The 13,671-nt window shown below is 48.8% G+C and overlaps 1 long non-coding RNA gene across 1 annotated transcript; it reads left to right on the top strand.

The window, feature by feature from the left end:
* Window positions 1-242: 242 nt before the first annotated feature.
* Window positions 243-6,761, top strand: LOC102781153 (uncharacterized). Its single transcript, XR_015720019.1, has 4 exons — window positions 243-655; window positions 2,571-2,654; window positions 6,335-6,537; window positions 6,624-6,761. It is a non-coding gene; the product is annotated as an uncharacterized LOC102781153 (long non-coding RNA).
* The last annotated feature ends 6,910 nt before the right edge of the window (window positions 6,762-13,671 follow it).

Raw genomic sequence — 13,671 nt, 5'->3', positions numbered from 1 at the left:
TAATAAAGGTTTTCTCATCTTATTATTTGAAAAAACAATCTAGAACAAGTAAAAACAGAGAATTGTGTCAGGTGACCCTGAAGAGCTTCAATCTGAACTTTTCCACTCGGAAACAAAACACGCCTCTTCCATCACTGCGTTGTAGTGAACGCATTCTCCCACGGTCACCCTGAAGCCTAACCTTGGTCTTTGGGGACCCTGATGTCTGGGCCCGGACGGTGACGTCACTGGCTCGCGTTCACGGTTCGCTCTTTTCTGCTGGGACGCGTCCCAAACCGTTCAGCTGCCGCCTCGGGCTCCGGGAGCGGGCACGGCGGGGGTCCGGGACGCGCCGGTGTTCGAACCACACCGACACCAGGCCTCGGGCCGCTGGCACAGGGAGCCGCGGCGGTCAGCTGGGGTCCCGCAGGGCAGGGAGTGTCCCGGGGGAGGAGGGCGGTGCTCTGAGTGGGACGCGGCCGGCGGGGCTCCGTCAGCTTACGCGGAGCTCCGCCGCGGCGCAGACATCTTGGCACCGAACGGTGGAGACGGAGGGTCCGGTCCTAACGCCCCGATGGATCGACGGTGGGGCTCGCGGTCCAGGAGGAATCCTCGCCGGGAGCCAGCGGCCTGTCCGCGGGGCCGGGGAGCACCGGCAGCGGTCCGCGCTCTGTCCGTGAGTCCGTCCGTCCGCACTGCTGCAGCGGTGACTGACCGCTGCGGCAGCGCTAGCAGCAGTTGCTAACGGCTAGCTCCGAAGCAGCCGTCAGAAATCCCGGTTTTCGCTCCTGGCGCTGACCGCTCCCGTCTTTCCCGCCTGAGCTGCGGTGTACTGTCCACAGTGAGAGCCGAGGAGCCGCCCATCAATTCGGCTCACCCATAAGGAAGCTTCGTGTAAGAAAACGAACCTTTTTAGCGTTTTTATGTGTCGCTGTCGTCGATAAATACCATTCTCGTGAGCGGCGCCGAAACCTACGTGACTGGGTGGAAACCTCAGTCCTCCCGTCCAGGTACAAATAACTGGGGGGACACACGAGGCTGCCGAAAACAGCGGCACAGCCCGCCGTTACCGGCCGCTAAACGATCTGAAGGGTTTCCTTCGCTATCCCGGGGAAATTAACACCAACGTTAAAACGGAGATTTCTTCAATGGAGTTCGGAGTGCGCCCCTTTTAAGGTTTATCAGCGGGTAACTGCAGGCTGTCAGCGTACATTTTAACCTTCAGTGTGGAGATGTTCTTATTGTGTGCACATATGTGAATATCAAAACGCCTTTTCGTGTCTACGATTAAAATAAATATGTCATATGAAACAATAAAAGGGGAGAACATGTCCGCCAGCATTTAAACGTTTCATCTTTATAATCCGAAGCATCCGCACGGAGTGGTGTAGTCTGACGTTTACAGGAAAACCACAAATGCATCTTCACATTTATACAAACGAGCTTTCTTTACAAAAGATGGTGTATATTTATAAGAAGGTAAACTGACAGCTGGTCTCTGTGTGAAATGAAAATGATGATGGACTCTGCTTTATTTACGACGCTCTGTTCAGGTGCTGCTCTGACAGTCAGATTTCAGAGTGTTCAGCTGCCTGTCATCAGGATTACTGCGGATTCATTTCCAGCTGAGCGATGTTTCTGTGCATGGACGCTGAGGTTCTGAACCCACGTCCACATTTCATGTTACAGTTTAACATTATGTCATCAGCTGGCCAGGGATGGGAACTGATAGGAAATTAGCGATTCCAGTATTGATTCTCTTATGGATTGTTTTTCCCCAGCATCACTAAGACATTACAGTCATGTAAATGAATCACACGCTGTGGGTCGCATGTTTGAGCGTGCTGAGGTTCCCTTCTTTGTTGTACTCAGTAACATATTACACACTTCGTTACTTTCATGTTCCTCTGTAAAACGATCTGAAGCGCTTATAATCACCATCTAACGATATAACCATGAGGCTACAGCCCCACACAGCAGCACACACCTCTCTCAGGTCAACTCCAGGCCTCGAGTGCCGGTGTCCTGCAGGTTTTAGATATCACACCTGAATCAAATGATTAGTTAATTACCCGGCCCCTGGAGAACTACAAGACAGGTTGAGGAGGTCATTTAGCCGTTTGAATCAGCTGTGATGGAGCGTGGACACCGGCCCTCGAGGCCTGGCGTTGCCCACCTCTGTCTTGGTACAACGCAAAAATGGAAACCAGCACAAAAAGCGGTCGCCACGGTGATTCTGAGCAGGTAGAGGAGGCTGCAGCCTGACGGCTCATCTGTTTGTTACCTGGTGTCTGTGCAGTTGCTTGTAAAGAGTGAAGTTGTGTTAGCAGCAGACTGCAGTTTGCATCTCGCCCTTTTGTGCAATAAAATAAAAGTGACGTGCATATCCACGCTGGAGACTGCACCGCCGTTTCCGTCTCCTCTCTAAAATCAGCTGATCATAGCACGAGTGCAAGAACCGATAAGCGGGATCGATAGCTCAACGACCAGGAGGAATGGAGTTTTCCGAGTCGGGAACAGCGCCCTCTGCTATGTGAAGTGTTTCCCAGGCGCTGCCTGTAATAACTTGCACCCTCTTCTTGTCTGTGCAGCTGCAACTCTCCGTTATGATTGGCTCTGACTGACGGTGTCAGCTCCTCATCCACGATTGCGGGGAGGTGTCACCATGACAGCAGGTGAGGCCTCGGCATGCTCAGAAACTTTTACTCAGGGCAACCTAGCATGATTCAGGGCTCGAAGTCATACTCCTCTATCCTAACATCATCTGAAAGTTACAAGTTACTGTAGCCCCTCCCCTTTAGACAGCTGGCTTCTGATTGGCTGACCCTCACAGGCATCTGTATGGTGCTTATGATGTCATATAGATCCAGGAGTAGAAAAGTCTTAAACGGTCCTCACTGTTCATCCTCCAGCAGTAACCATGGAAACGTGTTTCCGTGATGTTGTTTCCACACCCTTACAGAATAACGCAGCGAGCCCGCTGAGGTCATCCATTCATTAATGTTGATTGATTGCTGATCGATCCGGCCCAGAGCTGAAACCAGGTCATGTGACAGCTCGTCAGTAGCTGGATGTAAATGCAGAACGAACCTAATCTGTGACGGTCAGCCGGGGTCAAAGGTGAGACGCTGCACCAAACGCTGCTTCCTGTGATTGCCCTCTGCAGCGCTGTCACCACCAGTGGGCGGAGTTTCCCAGTAACTGAGCGTGTGAGTCGTTGTTGGCGTCCTCCAGGCTGTGAGAGCACGTTCTCACGGGGACACAGAGTTATGTTGGGATTGGTCCGACTCAGCCGGAGCGTGGGAACAACGGTGGATCCAGACGCGTCTCACTGAAGCATTCCCAGGTTCAGCTTTCCATTTAATCTCGAATCTGACGGCGAGTGGAGGAAGCTCGTTGTACCGTCGGCTGTTTCCCGTGGTTACGGCAGCCTCGCTTCACTCTCTCTTTGGATGCTGAGTCTGCGTCGGGAGGCGGGGCTGCTTCGATGTGAAGCTGATCGTTTAGATTTAAACTCCGATCTCACGGTTGCACCACGGCTCTCCTGGACCAATCAGAGGCAGTGTGGAGTCACACGGTGTGCTGTGCTGTTGGACGGCGATGGCGATGGAGCCCTGAGGCAGGTGCTCTCCCACCGCCGTTGCAGAGCTGCGTGCTGAACGTGACGCTCTGCAGCTTCCTTCGGTCCCGCAGACATGCAGAGGGAGCCTGTTGCTAGGCAACAGCAGCAGGACTGCGGCGCCGATGGAAAGCTCAGTGAGTGACGCCGGCTCACAGGTGAGCTCGCTGGTCCAACCTCCAGCCGATGCACAGCGTCTGCTCCGACAGGCCCGTCAGGACCTCGGGTGTAATGGAGACGTCTGAGCGCTGCGTTCGAACAGCTGGAGCGGCAGCGGCGTGGACGTCCGTGGATCAAACACGTGTTAGCGCACTCTGACCCGGACGACCCCGATCACCTCGTGTTCAGGCTGAGGAGGCAGTCTCAGATGACGGAGAGCTTTTTACGATGTTGGCTCAACTGTGCGTGTGCATCGGGGTCGATCACCGCGGTGTCGGCCATGTTTGATATCTGGATACAGTCAGGTGACAGGAACAGGAACCCCACAGTGCTCACCTGTCCTGTTCAACCACCTGAGGACTGACGTAGCGACGCCAAGCCGGCGACCGTGCGGTAAAACCCGGCGCTCCGTCTTCGAGACGTGACCTGTGGCGCTGAGTTTCTGGCACGCTGCTCTGACCTTTTATTACCGAGTGTTTCTGACATCGAGCGAGTGGTCGGCGAGCTCTGACCACATTCCTGCATCGCTGCACGGATGCCGTCAGGAATCGTGGCAGAGCGGGGCTGCAGGACATTTCCTCTTTAAGGGAGGGCGTGACCTAAAACTGCGGCGCTGACCGACGTGTTTGGAGGTGTGGCTGCGGTGGAGGGTAAAGAGTGATTTCAGGTGTTTCTGTGTCCCAACATGTAGGCTGCGTCCTCCTGAGGACCCGGCCTTCGCGGTCTAAGTGGGCCGGGTCCTTTGAAGACCGAGAAGGCTGGAAGTGCGAGGCTGTGAAATTGGACGGTCTAGCCTTCAGATTAGCGTCACCGCGAGCGTCACTCCACCGCTCTGGGTGGAGTTTAATAAACTCGCCGTCTGCTCCTTGCTGTCTACAATATAACAGGACACTGGAGGAAACTCTCGACCGTCTCACACTTCTGTTCAATCAGTTTTCTGTTTGACGTTTATTCAGCTGTGTGGAAACCCTGGAGGAACCCACCCGGGGGATTAATAAAGTTTTATTTAGTCTAATAACTTTGATCTCAGCCAAACCGATTTACTTTTACGATTTAAGTTATCCGAGTGACTCAAATATCATCTTTAACCTGAGTAGCAAAAGACAGCGGGGATCCGCGGCTCTCGCCGGCTCGAGTGACCATTGAACCCCGGCTACTAGGGGTGCAACGATACTCGTATCGATATTGAACCGTTCGATACAGTGCTTTCGGTTTGGTACGCATATGTATGAACAATACAAAATTTTTAATTTATTTTATCAACTTTCCTTCTGACGGTGCTGTCTGTGTTGAGCGCTCAGTGGATCTGCGCTTGACTACTCCGCCTAGGCTGCACTGTCGAGCGCAGATCCACTGAGCGCAGCACAAGCTAGCGAGACAGAAGCTAAGCTCGTTGCAACATGGCAAATTGAACCTCCCCCACCCTCATTCAGATCTGGCATTTGGAACTATTTTGGTTTTCATGTGACGTATGACCCTGAAGGTAAGCGAGTCATGGACAAAAGTAAAACAGTATGTTGGATGTGCCACGCAATGCTCAATTACATTGGTGGGAACTAGTGTGTTAGCGCAGTTAGCTCGTTAACACGCACGGGGCGATCCGCGGTAGCTCGTTAACGGAGATTTGCCGTGTTGTGGCGTTAACCTCATTTCAGATTAACGCTGACAGCACTAGTGGGAACACAACGAATATGACTGCACATTTACTCCGACATCATCCTCGTGCAAAGACAAGTGGAAGCAGACAAAAACAACAAGCAGCATGCTACAAACTTTAGCCGAGTCATTTAGACAGCCGTTAGCACATGATTCTCCTTATGGGGACCTGATATGTTTAATATGCTGCTGAGAATATAGCCCAGAAGAAGCGTATAGTAGAGCTTTTATTTTGGAAAGAGACATTTCTCTGTAATAAACTCTCTTTTCCAAAGATGAGTGATTTCTCCATCAGATAGATTTATTTTATTACTTTGTTGTTTCAGCAACATTAAATTTAAAAACTGTACTTTTGAGTTAAAATATATATTTATAATTTTAATAAATGACAAATTAAAAAGGCATGAACATTTTTTTGTATCGAAAAAATATCGAACCGTGAATTTTGTGTATCGTTGCAGCCCTACCAGTCAGCTATCGAGCTGGTGGGTAACAGACGTCTCTGAAAACGTCGAAGCACTTTTACAAATATGCGATATCTTGATAAACGAGCAGATATTTGAAGTTTGCACAGCTACATTCTCGCCTGAAAATATGTAAAAAGTTTATTTTGTGACCCAGAAAGATTAACAAGAGTAATATTAAAACTTAGTAGCGGCCGCCATTGTTGGAAACTGGAGTTTGGCTGGGCCGCGCTATGAATTCTGGGATATGGTGGGCCACGAAGGACACACCCGACCCATCCTTCACATTCGGGGAAATAAAGGGCGTATCTGTCGGCCGCATTTGAAGGAGTCGACGAATTGGGACAGCCTTCGGCGCCTGGCTGTGACGTAATCGGCCTTCAAATGCGGCCTCAGGAGGATGCAGCCGACGTTTTGGGACACAGCTCCAGTGTGTTTTCTTCTTTTTTCTAAACAGGAAGGGGCGTGTCCCATGGCGCCGCTGTGCTGCTGCTGCGGCTCTGTGGTTTTTTTAGGTTTTGATTTTTGTAGCGTTGGACGAGAAAATCAAAACCTAAAGAAAATACAGCGCTGACAGAACTTCCTGCAGGGGGCGCCAAGCACCGGGCTGCTGGACATGAGGAGGTCTGCACACTTCCTGTGACCTTCATCAAGTTTCAGGTGAGAACAGGAAATCGTCACATACACGCTGAATTCCACTCTTCATCATCTGCTGCTGATTAACTCCTCCTCTTCCTCCTCCTCAGGTTTTGTGGCTCGTTCAGGTGTGACAGTCTTGGAGGCGTCGCTGACCTTCGGCGATCACGCCACAGCTGGATGTTTGAGGCTGATGTGTGCACTTCCTGTTTGTCCTTCCTCAGTAAAGCAGAGTGAAAATAAATAAAGTGTCTCAGTCTGTTTACGTGAATCATCACGCTGACGATGTCATCATGCAGCCTGTTTCAGCCACCAGTGCTGACTCTGGACCAGCGGCGTGACGCGTGCTTACTCACAGTAGACTGTAAATAAAAGATGGACTCCAGCCTGTTTTGATCCAATCAGAAATGACAGGATGGAGTCATCAGCTGACGCTTGCTACCACAGATACCTGCTCATTAGTAACATCCAATCAAAATCCTTGAATTTCACTGAAACTGGAGCTCCGCCTTTGTGCACGCTCTGTACAGTAACCTCACAGCAGCCATATTGTTGGTCACATGATGTCATTAAAAGCAGCACAAACGTCCTGATATCACAGCAAAGCGTGTAACAGTCCACAGTGTCCATGTCACGCTGTGACCCTCCACATGTGCAGTAAGCTGCAGAGCCAGCAGAGGGAGACATTTCAAGCTAACATGAAAGTAATGACGTGAAACATTCAGACACTTTTACATGTAAACACAGGTTAGCGTGTTCACGCTTTGCTGTAATACAGAGGTCCAGACTGCAGATACCAGCTACCTGTCAGTCAAAGAGGCCACACCCCTAATAATGCAAAGAGGTGAGTTATATAAACATTCCCCCCCACAGGTGTTATGAAGGCGGGGAAATGTTGACTGACTGTGTTTCAGGCTGTAAACATGTTTGTTTGTGCTGTGAACCTTTAACATGGAAGTCTATGGAGCCTGACTCACTGCTGCCCCTGCTGGACATCACAGGTTCAGTCTAACAGCAGCTGAGGCTGTGACACTAAAGACACACAAACCTGAAGCTGCTCTACTTCCCGACACACACACAGTTTTTGCAGAGGTGATAAACTTCAGTCATAAAACTGGAGCTTCAGTTAAACAGGAACCTGGTTTCTCATCTCTGCTGATGGTCCAGGCGTCTAGTTTGACCTGCAGGACATTTTTCGGTCGCTCCCGGTCACCACGGCAACCAGCAGCCTGTAAAAACAATCGTTTCTTTTCATCGACCCGAAAAAATACAAGAAAAGAACAAGATGGAGGGGGTGTTTGTGAGGTGTGGGAACCTGCTGACGAGTGTGTGTGGGTGTGTGTGGATGGACAGATGAATGGACAGAAGTGTAATTAAATCGTCATCCTTCAGCTCCGGCTGAAAGTCTGTCTTCTCTTCCGTCTCTCTGAGTGACGTGCCGTCAGGATCCCAATGCGCCGGGCCCCCGAGCCAGCTGGACTCGAGCCAGGAGGCCATGGGCCCCGGGCAGTGGGCCAGAAACACTGAGGCGTGATGGGATACCCAGCAGGTGTTACCTGAGAGGCTGTGAGGGTGTTAGTGTTTCCTCAGGTTTGTTTAACAAGTATGAAAACAACAGTTTCTGCTATGTGGGGTGGAGATCTCCATAGTTATTATACTCACAGTGATGTAATAAAACCTGTTTAATGTGAGACGATGAGCCCTCGGGTGCACCTGAACAGGAAGCCCACCTGCTGGCACCTGGCTCATTTTCTGTACTCGTTGGGCATTTGGTTGAACTTCCTTCAGGAAGCCTGCAGTCACTCCAGCAGAGTTTAGCATCGTTAGCATTGATGCATCTGACGTCACGCTAAATAAAACCCAGTAAAAATAATTCAAAGTGCTTTTAAAGGAGAACTGAGATGGATAACACTTACACGTCCTCCAGCACTGCAGGTGCTCCTTCAGCTCAGAGCAAGGCAGCGAAGGTGGTGCAAGGAAAGGAAGCAGAAGTGAGGTTGCAGAGCTGGAATTACAGAGACAACCTCATAAACCAGCGCTTCCCGGTGTTTTCATCAGCAATGTCAGATCCCTCTTCAACAACGAACTAAGGCTCCAGGTTGTGACAGGTTGCACCATTAGGGATAGCTGTGTACTTATGATCACAGAGTCCTGACTTCATCCATTCATCCTGAATTCAGCCATCAAGCTAACAGACTTAACAACATGGTGCTAAATCAGGACATGGTTAGAGAAGAGTAGGTGGGGTGTAGATCAACAATAACTGCTGTACTGACACAGTGACTGTGGACAGCCATTGCTCCCCTGACGTGGAGTAAATGAATTGCAGACCCTTTTACCTACCAAGGGAGTACACTGTTGTTTACCTTCCACCAACTGCTAATGCTAACTATGCTAACCTTCGCTGACACCTTCGCTGACAATGACTGGGACTCAATTCCCCCTGAGATCCGGAGGGACACGGTCTCTAATTCCACCATACCACCGCTGAAGTGGCGTAGGCGACGGAGGCACAGGAAACAGAAGAGAGCGGGGCTGAGGGCTAGGCTACGTGCTAACCCACACAGACCGGCTATTCCGAGTCTCTTCCTCACCAACTCACGGTCACTAAATAACAAGATGGATGAGCTACGACTGCGGATCACCTTACACTGTTTGGATTATTGTGATCATTGAGCTAGCGGGCCACGCTACATTCAGAGCGGACAGGAACAAAGAGTCCGTCTGCTAGTGTTTGTGAACAATAACTGGTGCACCAACGACACAGTTAAAGTCGTCCACTGCTACCGGACACAGAGTACATGATGGTTCAGTGTAGACCCTTCTACTTGCAGAGAGAGCTCACAGCGATCACAATAATAGCAGTTTATTAATGACAAGCTAATGCTAAGTCAGCCATGGAGCTACTCCAGCGCTCCATTAATAAACAGCTAACAATGCAGCCGGACTGCGCTGTGATCGTGGCAGGAGATTTCAACCACGCAAACCTGAAATCTGTCCCGCCTGGATTCTTTTAACTCTGACCATCTCTGTGTCCCTGATCCCTGCTTATAGACCTCTAATTCAAGACAAAACCATCTGAAAAAACGAGTGTGGACCGTGGAAGCCACCACGGCCCTACGGGACTGTTTTGATAACACGTTTTGGAGTGTATTTGCAGAAGGATCAGACTTGGAGGGCCACACATCTGCCGTACTCATACATCAACTTCTGTAGTGAGAGTCTAACAACAACAAAGACTGTTACAGTGTTCCCGAAACAGAAGCCATGGCTCAACAGGGAGGTGAGAGCCCTACTGAGAGCACGTGACAGCGCCTTCAGATCAGGAGACCAACAAGTCTACAAAGAGGCACGCCAACCTCTACACTGATGGAGGAGGTAGAAAGCTTTAAGTTCCTCGGAGTCCACATCTCGGCCGATCTTACCTGGTCCACAAACATCTCCCACCAGGCAGGGAAAGCACAACAAAGGCTGTACTTCCTCAGGAAACTACGTCAGGCCCAGTTACCCCAGAGACTGCTAATTAACCACAACCGCTCCACCATCGAGAGATTTCTGACCTCCTGCTGCACCGTGGAGGACAAGAGGAAACTGCAGCGGGTGGTGAGGGCACCTCACTGACCCCCTCAGAGACATTTATACTGGCAGACTTCAGCAGGAAGCAGCATCATCATCAAGGACCCCTCACACCCTGGACACGCCCCCCCCCCCCCCCCCCCCCTTCCCTCTGGTAAACGTTACAGGTCCATCAGGTCAAAAACAAACAGACTCAACAGAAGTTTTTACCCACAGGCTGTCCAACATGCCCTACCTCCACCCTGATTGGAGGATAACTGCACTGCCAACACCCGTGGACATTACACCTTATTTATAAACCGTATTTTTATTTATACTATAATGCCACCAACAGTCCTACCTCCTAAACTGTATTTATTATAACTGTATTCATTCTAGTAGCACCCCCCCCCCCCCCCCCCCCCCCCAATGCAGTTTTATTATTGCGGGGACTTCAATCATGTGGATCGGAGATAGCGCTCCAGAAGGTGTAAATGGCACTACCAGAAGATTCAACACGTTGGACAAGCTGTACTCTAACATCAGACTGGGCTACAGAGCTGAGCAGCTCCCACGGCTGACCCAGTATGTTACAGGATGTCAGGGCTCCAGATTTTGTCAAAGATCTTGATGGCAGCAGACTCTAGAGAGTGAACACAGCTCTGGTTCAGTTGGACCTCAGCTTACCTTAGATCACAGCATCATGATAAACAGGCTCAACGACCTGTTTGGGATTACTGCTGTTCATTTTTTCTATATATTTTTATTGAAATGTTCTGTTGTACAATACAAACAAATATTTGAACAACCTCACATTCACACACCCATCCATACATCAAACCTGCCTACATCATATTCAAATGTAGAATGAGCATAGTTCTCACAGTAATACAAAAATACAAGGAATTACGGATAAGGATAAACAAGATTTTCCCCTCCTTCCCTTCTTCTTTTCTTTCTTTCTCATAAACACCCTTCACCTCCACTCCCTAAAATATCCATATATGGCTTCCACATATTCACAAAGTCCCAGTTTTTGCAATATATGTTAGTCTTTCCAGGCCTAGAGTCTGCAATTTCCTTCCTCCAGAGTCCCATGGAGGAGCATCAATACTCCTCTTAGTGCAATGGCTCTTCTGGCTTGAAGTAGTCCATAGTCCAGTAATTTAGTTTGTTTTTCCAGTTGCTTAAATTCCCTTGGGTATATTCCAAGTACAGAGTTTACCATTTAAAGGAATCTTTACCTTAAACACTTCAGACATTTGATGACATCTTTCCAAAATTCCTGGATTTTAGGACATCACCTGTATGCTGACGACCAGTGTTGGTCAAGTTACTTGAAAAAAGTAATCAGTAACTAATTACTGATTACTTCCCCCCAAAAGTAATCCTGTTACTTTACTGATTACTTATTTTTGAAAGTAATTAGTTACTTAGTTACTTTTTAAAAACATGATTTACACCCTCAATAGGTAATGAAGCGATAGATCAGGGTCCCCAATCCCAGGCCTCGAGGGCCGGTGTCCCTGCAGGTTTTAGATCTCACTCTGGGTCAACACACCTGAATCACATGATTAGTTCATTACCAGGCCTCTGGAGAACTTCAGGACATGTTGAGGAGGTCAATTAGCCGTTTAAATCAGCTGTGAGGGATCAAGGACACATCTAAAACCTGCAGGGACACCGGCCGTCGTGGACTGGGATTAGGGACCCCTACGATAGATCTTCAATTGCTTCAATCCCAATTCTACTTTTTCTGCATAATCATCATACAAAATGTAATCAAATGGAAAAGTCTCTTTTTAAAACTTGTTTTATTAGTTTTAATCTTTTAACTTTATGCATCAAGCAAACATTTAATTATCTGCAACATTCTCTGACTGGAAGAAATTAGTTTAACATTTAAACCTATTTTCTGCACATTCCAGCACATAAAATAAAATATTTTTTTTGTGTTTACACTCAGTCTTTCAAATAGATGCAAGTAAAACACAGCAGAAAATAAATAAAGTCAAAGACTAGCGGTCCTGTTGCTCTATTTTCACCTGTAAAGCAGGAGTGGGGTAGGCGGAGGGTTACCCTGGTGCAGGTGTGCAGCGGTCAGTGGAAGAATCCGCGAGTTTCTCTGTGAGTTTCCCATTACGTCGTAGCTACTCGGTGCTTGTTTGGAAGTTTAGGGGTTTTTTCGCTGTAAAAAGAAGTTTTCTTCCCACGCACAACGGACACTAATGTTTTTGTCACTTTTTATGAATCAAACTCAAAGTAAGGTCAGTACTTCCACGCTTTAAACGCTGCACGCTCATACTCTCTCTGCACTCGATATATGATCCATTGTTGATCTGCACACAGCTGTTGTCACGAACGTCGCACTCGCTTACGTCACTGTCATGAGACATTCTCGCAAAAAAATCACGGTTTTAGTAACGCAGTAACGCAGCGTTCCTACGGAAAGTAACGGTAATCTAATTACCTTTTTGAAATAGTAATCCCTTACTTTACTCATTACTTGAAAAAAGTAATCGGATTACAGTAATGCGTTACTGTCTTGTCTGAAGAAGCTTCTTCAGTTCTGAGGTCAGGGGGTCCTTTTGTCCCTCTGTGGGGGGAAACTCCCACTGGGTTTATATCTGGGACTCTCCACCATTTGACCTTAGAACTGAAGAAGCTTCTCGGATGAAGGTGAAACGTCTTCAAGTAACTTAAAGAAGTCCAGACGCTTTTCTTTGCAAGCTCCTTTGACCATGTTGTTGCAGTATATTAATGACTAACCTCGTATTGTGGATGGATTATCTCAGTTGTTCTCCTGTCTCCTTGTCTCTCCACTATACAACCACTGTACATCACTGGGGATCGTGTGGAGAGGGTGCTGGATGTCTGTTTCCTGTGAGTCCTCAGGAAAAACAACATCTCCCAGAAACTGCTGGTGTCCTTCTACTGATGCATCCTGTGATGCTGTGTGTGTGTGTAGCTCTGCAGCTGCACAACAGCACAGACGGAAACTCTCCACAGAATCATTCAGGCTGTCCAGGAGACCATCGGCTCTCCTCTGCCCTCTCTGAAGAGCTCCAGAGCTCCTGCTGCCTTAGAAGAGCCAAGAACATTTTATTAGACTCCTCACACCCCAGTCGCAATTTGTTCCAACCATCTGACGTGACACAGGAGGCCCGAAGCAAAGACGAACAGACTTTAAAATAGTTTCTATCATCAAACAACAAGTGGTTTTATTGTTATGCCAAACCATGTGCAGTGGTACAGTACACCGTGAAGTGAGACAACGAGACCATGATGCTACATATAACAGACAACATGGCCGGGGGGGAAGAGGCAGCCTGGCAGTGAGGGTCTGGATGCTCAGGTACCTTTCCAGAAGGCAGCATGGTGAAGAGTGTGTGGGGTCCTCCACGATGCTGGAGGCTTTGCCCATGCAGCAGGTGTGACAGGTGTGTGATGGAGGGAAGAGACGCTCCAATGATCCTCTCAGCTGCTCTCACTAACAGCTGTAGGGTACTGTGATCCGATACGGTGCAGTTACCATCCAGACAGCTCTCGATAGCCTCTCTGTAGACGGTGGTGAGAATAGATGGAGGGAGATGGACTTTCCAG

Source organism: Neolamprologus brichardi, chromosome 14 (assembly GCF_056152115.1).
Source record: "Neolamprologus brichardi isolate AB-2024 chromosome 14, ASM5615211v1, whole genome shotgun sequence".
In the NCBI taxonomy this organism is placed as follows: domain Eukaryota; kingdom Metazoa; phylum Chordata; class Actinopteri; order Cichliformes; family Cichlidae; genus Neolamprologus; species Neolamprologus brichardi.
The sequence above is the reverse complement of the archived record's forward strand: the minus strand, read 5'-3'. Positions and strand labels throughout refer to the sequence as shown.